Below are 13306 nucleotides of genomic sequence, written 5' to 3'. Positions count from 1 at the left end.
GACAGGGAGCTGCAGCCTCCACAGGTCTGCCTTTGTTGGGGTACACAGGCAGCTCCCCCACTTTCTGTGTCAAAAATAAGTCCCGTTCACCCTGGAGAGCGCAAGATGAGGCTGGGGTGCAGCGGGGACAGAGGACACTTTCAACACTGGACAAAGTGGAGGGAACTGAGGCGTGGGGACAGGGAGCTGGGGGGGCAGGTTGTGGCACAGGCCTGCTTCTCCCTTCTCAGCAAGCAGGGACAGCCAAGTGTCTTTGCTGCTGTTGTCCACTTTCCTGCCCCGGTGCTCCAGGTGACTCTGAGCCCCAACAGAGGCCAGGCTGTCGGCACAGACCCTGCCTGGTTCCAACAGCAACCTGTGGGCAGAGTGCACCCCAGGTGACAGCCACCAGCTTAACCTCCGGGCCCCCCTCCTGCTGCCAGCTTGCAGGGAGTCTCCAAGACCCTCACTCATTCTCCAAGAGCCGCAGCCCCAACACCAGGCCAGGGACCTCTCTCGGGACCCCCTCCAACTCCCACCTCCTTCCATGCCGGCATTCTGCGAGCCCCTAGCCAGCCACTCGGAGCCGCGGCTCTCCACTCCCACCGGGGGACCTCCAGGAGACCACCCCTACGGCCGCAGCTCCGAGGCGGCACAGCCTCTCCCCTAGTCCCCGCCGTCGCCCCGGGAGCCTTCTCTCTGCCCGACGCCCACCCCCGGGGCCGCGGGGTCCTCGCGGGGAGTCCGCGCCCGGCTTTGTCTGCGCCCACGGAGCGCGAGCGCCGGGCGTCCTGAGCGCTCCCTACCCGTACGCAGCTCGGGGGAGTCCGGCCTGCCCTCCTCCCAGCCCGGGTCCTCGCAGCCCCCGGGGACCACCGCCGCTGCTCCCCGCCTCCTGCCACAGCAGCCAGGGGGGCGCGGCGCCCACGGCTCTAGCGAGCCTCCCGGGAACGCCGCGCACCCCAGAGCCCGAGCCCCGCGCCGTCGGAGCCCCGGGGACCCCTCGCCCTCCCTCGGCAGCCGCAGCCCCTGCCGGCTTTCGGTCGAGGGCTGCGGACCGCGGCCGGGACCGGATGGCGGATCGCGCTACCTTTCCCTGCTGAGCCGGGGAAGTGAGTCTTCAGCAAGCGGCGCTTCGGCCTCGGTCTCCTCCGCCTCCCCTCCTCCTCCAGCCGCCTGGCTTCCTCCTCCAGCCGCCGCCGGGACCGTAGGGGCCCGAGCCAGCCGCCGCGGCCTGTGTGGGGCCCCGCTCCGCCTCGCGTCCCCGGCCCACCCCGCTCGGTCCTCTCCGGCCCGGCCTCCGGCTCCGCCTCTGGGCGGGGACGCGCCGAGCTCCTCCCCGGGTCCGCCCCGCCGAGGGCGGGCTAGCCGAGGCCACCGCAGCCCGGGGCTGCTGGGGACCTTGCCTGGGACCTGCCGGTCCTGCGCTGGCCACCGTTCAGGCTGGCGCCGACTCGTCCACCTAGCCCCGGAGGAAACGTAGCCAACCCGGCCCTAACCTGAAACTGCCTCGAGACGAAGATGGGAGCCGGGACTCCTGCCTCAGTTTACCCGGGGAGTTGGGAATCAGTCCTTTAAAAAGTCACGGGCACACCTGCTCCTCCCCCAGAGCCTTCCCTCGGGTCCTCTCCCTGGTCGCGCTCCGGAGTTGGAGGTCTGAACTGTCCCCCCGTCGATGCTGTCAAGCCCCCCATCACGCGCTGTCTCCTGGTCCTCCCCGCATCTTGGTCCAAGCGTGAACCGCTGGAGGAGGGGGCGTGCGTGCTTTTCAAAGCCCAGAGCTGGAAGTGGATGCGCCAGTTCGCATTGCCACTGCCTTGGTTTAATGAGAACCGACGCCGATGTGGAGTGTGAGGGTCACTTTCTTTTTCTTCCTAACACAAGATGTGAGTTCTTTGGAAACTATGTGTCTGTTAGTTCCCTCGTGGAGACTCTGCAACCCTGGCTACCCTGTGCACCGTTTTATTGGTCTGGTCTGGGAGGAGGAGTGGGGATTTCTGCTCCATCTCTTCCTGGGGCTGGGAAGGGTACACCTCGTGACCCAGGCCTCCTCCAGGGCACTGTCCCTGGAGGTACAGAGTCAAGTTCAGAGTAGAAGACAGCGGGAGGTGCAGAAGCCAGAGGGGTCGAGATTTGGCTCTGTAGAAATTGGGTCGTATGCAACCTCTTAACAGGAGGTCATGTGCGTGGAGCAGGGGGGCACTCCAGGGTGGAGCAGGTGGCAAGGAGAAAGCCTGGATCCCGACCATGAAGACTCCCAGACCTTCACCACAAACTATTAATACGAGCAACAAGGACTACATCCCAACTGCCAAGGAGGCCACAGGGAATTGGATGCCCTCAGAGGCCGAGTACTCTGAGGTCACCCACCCCCAACCGGAGCTTCTGCAGGGGATGAAAGAAGTCCAAACTCTACCATGCAGAAACCAACGTCATCGGAAAGACAACCAGAAGCCCTGAGCGGTCCGCAGAAACAGAAGAACAATAAACGTCCTTCGGGACCAGGGAGGAAAGCTTTCTCTGGTCCGAGCCTGGCTCCACCTCTGGACCCCCACCCTCCCTTGCAATGACCATCAGGATCGCTCCGAAAACCCCTCATAGCAAACAAACAATCATACAAACTAAAAAAACCTAAAATAAGTAGACAAACAACAAAAAGTAGAGGTTGGAATCTGACAGGAAAGAGCTGGCATGGATTTGCTCATGCCTCGCTGGGTGGGACACGAAGATTAGTCACTCTTCACCATGGTGTTGGGGACTTTCCTGCACAGCCCCCCCCAAAAAAATGTTCTGCACCTTAATTGTTGACAAATGTCTTGTTAGAGTTACAAGCCAGTCTAGATTATCCTAAAATCTGCCAAGATCAGTAAAATTATACTTCAACACAACAAATGGCTAAATACTAAAATGAAATAGACACGAGACAGCTGAATGGTACCTTATAGCCATTTTAAGGTATATAGCAGCCGGTCCTGTATACAAACTAAAATTGAAATGTCAATGAGCAAATCATAGGTTGTGGTTAAGAACTTGTTTTTTGTTTTTTTTTAACATACTGGTTACGCAAAACCATGTCAATTCCATAATGTTACAAATTGCTGTTAATGTTATACTGGGACTCTTAATTGACTGGGATGATATTCTACCAGCTCTAACTTTGGACCAGAAATGGTCTCCCCAAGAAACTGTTCAACCCATCTGGACAATAAGTAGCTGGACTCTATGTTTGGTATATGTTTGCAAGGAAAGAATCTTGATTGAATTTGAACTGTAATACTGCACCAAGGTGGAGGAATCCACCAGGGGGGAGGGGCGTGGGGAGGGGTGGGGGGACTCCCAGAGCCTATGAAACTGTCACATAATGCATAATAATTAATAAAAAAAAAAGTCAAAAAAAAAAAAAAAGAAATTGGGTCGTATGTGCCCTTACGGAGGGAGCAGGCAGCAAAGGAAGTTTCAGCAGAAAAAGTCTTCTGATTCAGTGAGCTGATCCCTCCACGTGCAAGCCTTCCCTCCGCATTGCCCCCACATCCTCCGTATTACAAGTGAACCTCCCCATCACCCAAGCAAGCCAGCAAGCAAAGTGTTGCTGAGTGGGCTCTTCCTGGGGTATGTGGCCTTAGGGAAGTTTCTTAACCTCTCTTTGCTTTGATCTTATCACTTGTCAATTGAGATTAAGAAGCAGTGTCTACTCCTAAGAGTTAGCGTAGCCGGCAAACCACTAACAGTAAGTTGAAGGGAAATCCCTGGAGCTGGCTGGCGTGAACAGGAGTCTGTCTTCAGATGTTCATGTTCGTGACACAGAAGGCACCGATGGTATGACTGACTCGGGGACCCAAAGGCACACAGTGTCTCCCAGCCTTGGCCTTCCTCTGCCCCACCCCTCTGGCTGTTCCCTGCCATAGCAGGCTGGCTGCCGGAGCAGGCGGCTCCATGCTCACAGCCCCAGCTCTGCCTTTCTGCCAGCAAAAGGCCAAGGTTGCACCTGGCTGGTGCCGACCGGTTCTGGTAGCTCTGGGGAGCGTGTGCCTAGCAGCTAAGATGGTGCACCTGTGCCCAGCTCCAGCCGCTGACCCCAGTTCCCCACCAATGCAGACCCTGGGTTTCAGTCACCTACCTGGGACACCCGGATTGCATTCCCAGCTTCGTGCTTCAGCATGATCTGGCCTCTGCCATTGCAGACATGTGAGGAGTGACGCAGTGGACAAGGAGTGCTTGCTCGCTCTCTCTCTCTCCCTCCCTCCTCAAGTACATAAATTTTAAAAGTTTATAAACATCACCCCAAACCACCCATGGAAGTTTTGATGTTGGCATTGATTGGCCTGAGTCATATACCCACCCCTAGCGTCAGTCCCAGCTAAGTCCTGTGTGTGCCAAGCACCACAAGTCCCCCCAAACCACTGTCGAAGACCTTCACTGTGTTTTCTGGATGCCAAACATCCTTCTATACTTGAGGGCCTTTCCAAACATGAAGCCTTCTCCTCTAATCCATGCCTCAAAACCAAAAACACTCCTTCCCCTGTGCCTTGCCATTGAGGGGCTGGCATTACCCAGGGCCTGCCAAAAAGGTACATCAGTGAGGGCCTGGTGCACTAGCCTAATGGCTAAACCCTCACCTTGCATGTGCCAGGATCCCATGTGGGCACTGGTTCACATCCTGGCTGTTCCACTTCCCATACATCTCCCTGCTTGTGGCCTGGGAAAGCAGTCTAGGACAGCCCAAGACGTTAGGACCCTGCACCCATGTGGGAGACCCACAAGAGGCTACTGGCTACTGGCTCCTGGCTTCGGATTGGCTCAGCTCCAGCTGTTGCAGTCACTTGAGGGGTGAACCTCTCTCCTCTCTCTGTAAATCTGCCTTTCTGATTAAAAATAAAGAAATCTTTTTAAAACTAAAACTTGGAAAGAAAAAAGACACACCAGCAAAAATCTGCCAGTGCATGTAACGAGTCTGCTGTCCCCGGAGTCCCTGCGTGAGGAAGTGGCCAGCGTGGCACTGTGGGGACAGCAGAACATGTCCTCACTGTGCAGACACACTTCCAGCTGTCCACCGCTGCCTGGCACAACACCCTCACAACAGAGGGGCTCTCTCTTCGGTTCTTTTTTTTTTTTTTCTTTTAAGGGTTTTTAAACATTTATTTGTTTGAAAGGCAGAGTTGAGGGAATGGGAGAGAGAGAGAGAGAATCTTCCATCTGCTGGTTCATTTCCCAAATGACTAACTCTATCTGGATCAGGGCCAGTCAGGAGCCAGGAGCTTCTGCCAGGTCTCCTACATGGGTACAGGGGGCCCAAGCCCTTAGTTCACCTTCTTTGTGTTCCCAAGCCATTAGCAGGGAGCTGGATTGGAAATGGAGCATCCAAGACTTGAAGGAACCAGAGTTTGTATGGGCTGCTGCAGCACAGCACTGACCCGTTACGATTTCTTCTTTCTCACAATTCTTGGAGTGGACAGGGCTCAGCTGTCTGCCCTGTGGGATGCTGAGCGACATGAGGTGGCAGTTTGGCTGGGACTAGAACCGTGCAGATACCTTCTCTGTCTGGGGGGCACCTGGCAGGGTGACCTGCACTTCCTTCCAATACAGCAGCTTGACTTCTCAGGGATAAACATGAAAGATGCCAAGTACCCCCAGATGTAGACTCAGAATTTGAAAGTCATGGTTTCTGCCGAAGTCCCAAGGCCGGATCAGATTCAAGGAGAAGGTTAGTCACCTCCTCCTGCTGATGGAAAGAGCAGAGTGTTGCATTTGCAGGCCAGGCCTCCCATGAGAAAATTAATAGGAATGCTTGCTCTCACAGCTCCCAAGGGTGGAAGTCCAAGTTCAAGACGTCAGCAGGGTTAGCTCCTTGTGTCTCACGCCTCTTCCTGGCCTAGGGGAGGACTGCCGGCCCTCCTTGTGTCCCTTGGGTGTTGGGGAGGACTGCCAACCCTCCTTGTGTCCCTTGGGTGTTGGGGAGGACTGCCGGCCCTCCTGGTGTCCCTTGGGCATTGGGGAGGACTGCCGGCCCTCCTGGTGTCCCTTGGGTGTTGGGGAGGACTGCCGGCCCTCCTGGTGTCCCTTGGGCGTTGGGGAGGACTGCCGGCCCTCCTGGTGCCCCTTACCTGTGGAGCCTCTGTTTCACAAGAGTTCCTCCTTCCATGTGCCTCCTGCTTTCAGATTGCCACTTTTCAGCAGGACACAATCATGGAGGACTAAGGTCCATTCTGATGGCTTCACTGTAACTGGTTACCCCCCTAAGGACTCCATCTCCAAATCAGGTCACATAATTAGGGAACTGAGGGGAGTTAGAACTCCAACATCTCTCTTGTTGGGGGACAAGGTGGGGGAAGGAACACAACTCGACCTGTAACCAGGGTACCTTGCAAAGAATAAAAGGCCCCAGGGCAGCCTCTTGACAGGTAATCTGCCACAAGCCAGGAACTGCTCGCTCAGGGCAGGCAGATCCAGCTGGGGCTCAGCTGGGCATTGCCGGGAGCCCATACTCCTGCCAAGCTCCGGGGGGCCTCCTGACCTCAGGCACCCCCAGGTTATCAGAGGCCTCTGGACCCCCTGCTTTGTTTATCCCTGGGCATTGACACTCAGCGTTTAGGAGTTGGGTCATCAATACTTACCTGGCAGGGTAGATACCAAGATCAGGAGTTGGGTCATCAGCAAGGGCCTTGCCACCAAATCCACCCTCCTTGCCTTGAGGCCCTGAGTGCTGCTGATGGAGTACCCATCACCCCACCGTCTCTTCCCACAGGCCTGCCCTCTTCCCTCACCCACGCCACCAACCTCTAGAAACCTCCACCCACCTCTAACCCTACACCCAACCAGGACAGGACAGCCAAGAGCAGTGAGTCCCCAACCCAAAAAGGCAGGGCAGTGGGGGGTCTGGGAAGGCACCCACCATGTGGCCCTCTGGCGTGTGGCCAACTCCCCACCTAGAGCCAGGAGTCTCAGACTTCACTTAACCCCAGCCCCCCACCCCAGCCCCAGCTGAACACTGCCCTTCTCGCTGCACACTGGCCTCAGGCAGGAGCCATCTGAGCCCTGAGCCATAACGTGGGCACTGGTTTGGCTACTGCCAGGTAACCTTCTGCCCGCCGTTCAACACGAGAGCAGAGAGGGCCCCTGGACCTCCCCTCAGCTCCAGTTGGACAGGCTGGCCTGGTGGCAGCTGAGGGGGTGTTCCTGTGTGTGTCAGCAGCCTGGATCCACCCCAGCTCAGGGGGCCAGGAGGGCACACAGGCCCTTGACCCCAACCCACTGTGTCAGTGAGGAGTAAACAGGATGAGTTGCCCCTGTAAACAGATGCCATGCAGCACCTAAACAGGAAAGGAGCCCACGGGAGAGAGGGCGGCCTTCACCACCCTGCGTGCTGCAGAAGACAGGGGAGGAAGAGAGAGGGTGGGGCGGAGGCGGAGAGACAGAAAAGGACAAACAAGGACAGGAGCAGAGGTGGGAGAGAAAACAGAAACCACAGACCATGGCCTGGGGTCTGCCAGATCCGAGGTCTCATGTTCTGGTTGCAGCAGATGCAGCATGCCCTCCAAGGGGGCCCTCCTGCTCACCAAGCCCACCTGCATCCAGCCTCATCGGACCCTCCAAGGGGGCCCTCCTGCTCACCAAGCCCACCTGCCTCCAGCCTAGGCTGTCAGTCAGACCTCCCCTGTCCAGCCCCCTCCTCCACAGGCCTCACTCTGACCCCAATCCCACAGAAACCTCCCCACTCCCTCCACCCACTAGCAGGCCCTGCACAGGCTACAGCTTGTCCTAGAAATCCTCAAAGATAAGCCATCCCCAGGGCTCCCTTGATTTGGCACAGGAACAAAAGAAATCCCAAAGTGTGTCTGTAGCACACGTACTGCCAAAGGCCTGGCTCATCTTCCCTTTGAGCTCCACTGAGTCTACCGGCACTGCAGTTTACTGGGTTTCCCCAAGTTCAGCCTGGTGGTGCTTGTGCCTCCGTTGGAGCTCCCCCTCCACCCAGCCCCACCCGCAGGCCTGGTGACTCAGGTGGAGGGAGGCTGGGGGCTGCCCACTTCCGGGGAGGAGAGCTTACCCTTTAAACAGACCGTCCTCTGAGTCATGGGAGGCCCAGGAGATCCTGGAGGTTGGGGCAGGCTGACTCATGCTTGACTTCATTTCAGGCCTCACACACAGAATGGCTAGGTCACTGCTGTTTCCCAACAGCCTTGCAAACTGGAACTGAGCCATGGGCCAAAGACAGGCCAAGGCCTTCAGAAGGTCTCTGAGCCCATCCTGGAAGGGGGAACCTGTGGAGAGGAGAGTACAGAGAGCCTTCACAACACCGTGGACAACAGTGGAGATCAAGATGGCTGAAACTCGGAGGCCCGTAGGGTGGCTTGAGAATTCCTTTTCACCTACAAGCACCAGGGTCCCATATGGGCACTAGTTCCTGTCCAGGCCACTCCACTTCCCATCCAGCTGTCTGCTTATGGCCTGGGAAAGCAATGGAGGACAGCCCAGTTCCTTGAGACCCTGTACTACATGGGAACCCCAGGAGAGGCTCTGGCTCATGGTTTCAGATCAGCTCAGCTCTGGACATTGTGGCCATTTGGGGAGTGAGCCAGCCGATGGGAGATCTTTCTCTATTTCACCTCCTTCCTTTAACTCTCCCTTTCAACTAAAAATAAACAAATTTTTTTTTAAAGATGCACAGAGTGTACTATTCAAACTGAATACTAACCTTGTGGGAAAACCCTAACCTGGTATATTTGGAGGCTGTCACTTGCCCTGGGAAGCACTTTCATTGCAAAGAGACAGAATTCTTAAAGATTTCACAGTGTCATTCCCTTCTTAGCAGTTTTCAGGGCTCACACATCGAGCTGTCTGCCACAGATTATCGAGGGCACACAGTCAGTCACCCCCACGCCACCTCCTGGGAGAGAAGCCCTGAGCAGCCAAATGGGTGCGGGGCTCTCTCTACCTGCTCTGGAACTGTCCAGACTTTGAAAAGCACCTGGTGAACCTGCAGAGAGAATATACCTAGGGAATTGCCCAACCTTGTCTCTGGTCTCCCTTATTTTTAGAACAACTGATCGGTTTGAAAGACAGGGAGACTGAGCGAGTGAGCACCACCCACTAGCTGGCTCCATAAGTGCCCATGAGGGCAGCTGGGCCAGGCGGCAGGGCCAAAGCAAGCAGCCCAGAACTCAAGGCAGGTCTTCAGTGAACACCACAGGAGCCCAGCTCCTGGAGCGCCCATGGCTGCCTCTCACACGGGCTCGGCATGGGTGGGAAGCTGGAATGAGTGGAGCGGGGCCTCCACTGCAGGCACACCTTCAAGCTCCAGCAGCCCCTGTTGCCAAGAACACCTAACCCTCTCCCCACCCCAGCAAGTAAAACAGGTGGTTGCCAGCTGCGCCCAAGAACAGAGTTCTTTGTCGTTATTTTTTTCACTTTTTGCTTTGTTGTTTACATTTATTTTATTATATATTTATATTTATATATTTATATTTTATTGGAAAGGCAGACCTATAGAAAGGAGGAGAGACAGAGAGGAGGGGCGGCCACAACAGCTGGAGCTGAAGCAATCCGAAGCCGGGAACCTCTTCCAGGTCTCCCACACGGGTGCAGGGTCCCAAGGCTCTGGGCCGTCCTCAACTGCTTTCCCAGGCCACAAGCAGGGAGCTGGATGGGAATCTGGGCCGCCGGGATTAGAACCAGTGCCCATATGGGATCCCAGGTGTGCAAGGTGAGGACTTTAACCACTACACCATCATGCCAATCTTAATCCTTGCTGCCAGAAGCATAATACAAATAAGCAATATATGCATATGCTTGACCTGTTTTATACTTCAAGCTCCTACAATTTTTCATCTAACCTGACCAATTTTATCAACTGTGAGATACATTAAGTACACATAAAAGACAATGATTGTCACAGAGATGACATAATGTAAGCACTTTATAGTCTCAGATTTACAAAAATAAATTTCACTCATATTTAGATGTCAATATAAGAGCACTTTAAAAACTCAATGAAAATGGAATTAAAAGATAAGTTTATTTTCATGCAAAACACTTTGAAATCTATGAATATGAGAGTCTGAAAAGTTCATGGAAATAATAAGCATTATGAAAAAAAGCTATGCATGGGTATGGGTTTAACATTTTGTCACACCATGTTTCAAGAAACCTAAAATGCCATCCTTTTCACTTTTTAAAGGCCTCTTTTTTAGTCCTTTCTTTCTTCCTTTGAAAGGCACAGTGACAGAGGGAGAGAGAGAAGAGAGAGATCTTTGATCTCTTGGTTCACTCCCCAAGTGACCACAACAGCTGGGGCTGGACCAGACCAAAACCAAGGACAAGGGGCCCCATCCCTGTGGGGTGTCAGGGGGCCAGGCCCAGGACCAGGAACCCCACCCCTGCTGGGTGTCAGGGGCCAAGGCCCAGGACCAGGAACCCCACCCCTGCTGGGTGTCAGGGACCAAGGCCCAGGACCAGGAACCCCATCCCTGCTGGGTGTCAGGGGGCCAGGCCCAGGACCAGGAACCCCACCCCTGCTGGGTGTCAGGGGGCCAAACTATTGAGCCAGTATCAAGCTTTCCAAGCAAAACACCATCTTTTTTAACATGCAACCTATTTTCAGAGAATAACAAGAAAAATGTGAGACTTCGAATTGATGAATTATGGTTTGTCATTCTTGTTCACACACAAGAAAGAAGCTTTAAGCAAAATCAAATTGCTTTAAAAGTCTTAACATTTCACATCTAAAATCCAATGCTTCTGTATTAACCGTTTTCTTAATCAATAGCTGTTTGTTTAGCAGTTTTACAGGAAAGCATGAAAAATACAGGAATACAGTTTTCTTCCCATCAACTTACCTCTTTCCAAATCTTTCCCACATTCATCATGTGTACCAGTATGGCTGATGGGCCATATTGTTGCATAATCATAAACTAAAATCCATAGTTTATATTAGTATTCACTCTGGATAGTATCTATCTTATGTCAATTTTTTTTTCTATTTTTAAGATTTATTTCAAAGGCAGAGTGACACAGATGAAGAAAGGGCTGTACCTACTGATCACACCTCCAACTACCTCCGGAAGTCACGGCTGGGTCAGGCTGAAGGCAGGAACCAGGAACCCAACCTGTCTGCCCATATGAGTAGTAGGGACCTGCGTTCATGAAGAGAAAGCTAGAACCCGAGAATAGGGGACTGAATCCCAGATACGGCATTATGGGGTTTAGCTGTCGCCAAGGTGCCTGCCCCCCAGTCCTCAATGCCCCATGGCCCATGCTCCCTCCATTGTCTAGCAGTTTGCCACATGGCTACAGTCATCCAGCGTGTAGCCTTTTGGGCATGGCTCCTTGCTCTTGGCATGCAGTTCTGAAGAGGGCCCAGACGATGCTGGGACACCGAGGGAAGCCAGCGCCCAGTCTTCTCACCAGCGCACCACAGGTTTTAGTGAGCTTATTTCTCCTTTTTTGTAATTTTTTAAAAATGATTTTCCATACTAGAAGGCAGCTGTCCTGCGGTACTGCGAGGTCATGCTGCAGCCTCAGATGAACAAGGAGAGGAAATCTGAGATGGAGAAGAGACCCACTCCTTCTTGGTAAAGTGGAAAAGCCATCTGTTAGGAGAGAGGGGTGGAGGAAGTGGTTCTGGCAATTGGTATAGGGAGCAGATGCGTGGGTGTGGGAGTAGGGGGTGTGCCGGAAGCAGCATTTTCTTCCATGGCAGAGAGAATGAGACGGCCAGCGTTCTTCCTCATTTTGGGGAGCTTTAGAGTTTATACCCTTGTTCGTGTGCAGTTCCTGAAGTTTTGACACATCACAGTTACGTCACTGCAAGCAACGCAGAGCAGTTGCGTCACGCACTGTTTGCGACCCGGGCCGGCGGCGTCTCTCCCTCCTGGGAGCCATCCTTGCAGATGGGGAGTCTTCGCTGTTCTCTCTTCTCACTACCGACCGCTGCGCTGCAGGTGCACCTTGGCTGATCCACTCGCCAGCTGAATGACACGCAGCTGTTTTCCTGCCTGGGGAGGTTCTGACTGTTATAAATTTGCATATAGAAGATGTGTGAACACAGTTTTTCTTTGACTTGGGTAAATACTAAAAATCGCATGATTGGGTCCTAGAGTGAGTGTGTGGTGGCATCACAACACAGTCGTCAAGTTTTTAAAGATTTATTTACTCATGTATTGGAAGAGACTGACAGAGAAAGATAAGGAGAGAAAGAGAAAAAGAAGAGACAGAGAGAGAGAGAAAAAAAAAAAAATCCCGGACTGGTTTGCTCTTTGAGTGACCACAACAGCCAGGGCTGGGCCAGGGCAAAGCTAGGAGCCGGAAGTTCCATCGGGACTTCCTGGGAGGGTAACAGGCCCAAGTCCTGTTGCTGGCACAGGTGCGTTAGCAGGGAGCTGGATCAAGAGTGGAGCAGCCTTCTGACATGAGACACCAGGCTCACAAGCAGCGACAGAGACCCCTGCAGCACATACCTGACCCTCTGAGCCACGATGACTCCTGGTGATGAGCACCCTGCCCTGGGTTTCTGTTGCTGTTTATCTTCTTGGTGAGGCGTCTGCATAATCCTTTGCCTATTGTTGTTGCGTAGTCTTTTTCTTTTTTTCTTTTCTTCTTCTTTTTTTAATTTATCTGTGTGAAAGATTGAGTTATGAGAGGGAGAGGGAATCTTCTATCCGCTGTTTCACTCTTCAAATGGCTAAAATGGCCAGGGCTGGGCCAGGCTCAAGCTGGCAGTCAACAGCTTCTTCCGGGTCTCCTACGTGGGTGCAGGAGCCCACCTGTCACCTGGCTGTCCCTTCCTCAGAGGACTTAGCAGATGGCAACCTCCTCCAGGCCAGAACTTCTTAGGCACAGGAAGCCAGCCATTGACCCGGGGAGGGCAGGAGTCCCAGCTCACCACCTCCAGGTGGGACAAGCCCTGTGGCCCAGAGCACCCAGGGCTCAAGCCAAGGCTAGACCCTAGCACACACACACACACCCCAGCCCAACCCCTTCCTCTGCCTCCTACACTCTCGTCAGGTCCCAGAGCCTGGAGGCCTCTCCCAGCAAGGCCCAAACATGGGGGTCTGCACCATGGGCTGAGCTACGGAGCAAAGCTAACATTACAAGAGAACAACTGCTGAAAAGGACCAAGGTGTGCAGCCGACACTGGACAATAGAATACAGATCCCAGAGTGAAACTGAGGAAGGCAGAGGAATGACAGGAGACAAGTTATCATCAAAACAGCTGAATATGTAAGAATCAAGGCACAAGCTAACAACACTGAAAGCGGGAGATTGGAGATGCATGATGGTAGATCACAAACACAACAAACTCTGAGCAACTATAAACGGAAAAGCTTTGCCT

The 13306-nt window shown here is 53.9% G+C and overlaps 1 protein-coding gene across 2 annotated transcripts in view; it reads right to left on the bottom strand.

Moving 5' to 3' along the window:
• The window catches only part of SMOX (spermine oxidase), a 28954-nt gene extending 27697 nt beyond the window's left edge, over positions 1-1257 (bottom strand). For both annotated transcript variants that reach the window (XM_058679486.1, XM_058679487.1), the window contains exon 1: positions 1070-1257. The gene's annotated coding sequence lies outside the window, so the exon portion shown is untranslated. The remainder of the gene's footprint in view (positions 1-1069) is intronic.
• Positions 1258-13306: the final 12049 nt, after the last annotated feature.

This window comes from Ochotona princeps, chromosome 22 (genome assembly GCF_030435755.1).
Source record: "Ochotona princeps isolate mOchPri1 chromosome 22, mOchPri1.hap1, whole genome shotgun sequence".
Classification (NCBI taxonomy): Eukaryota; Metazoa; Chordata; class Mammalia; order Lagomorpha; family Ochotonidae; genus Ochotona; species Ochotona princeps.
The sequence above is the reverse complement of the archived record's forward strand: the minus strand, read 5'-3'. Positions and strand labels throughout refer to the sequence as shown.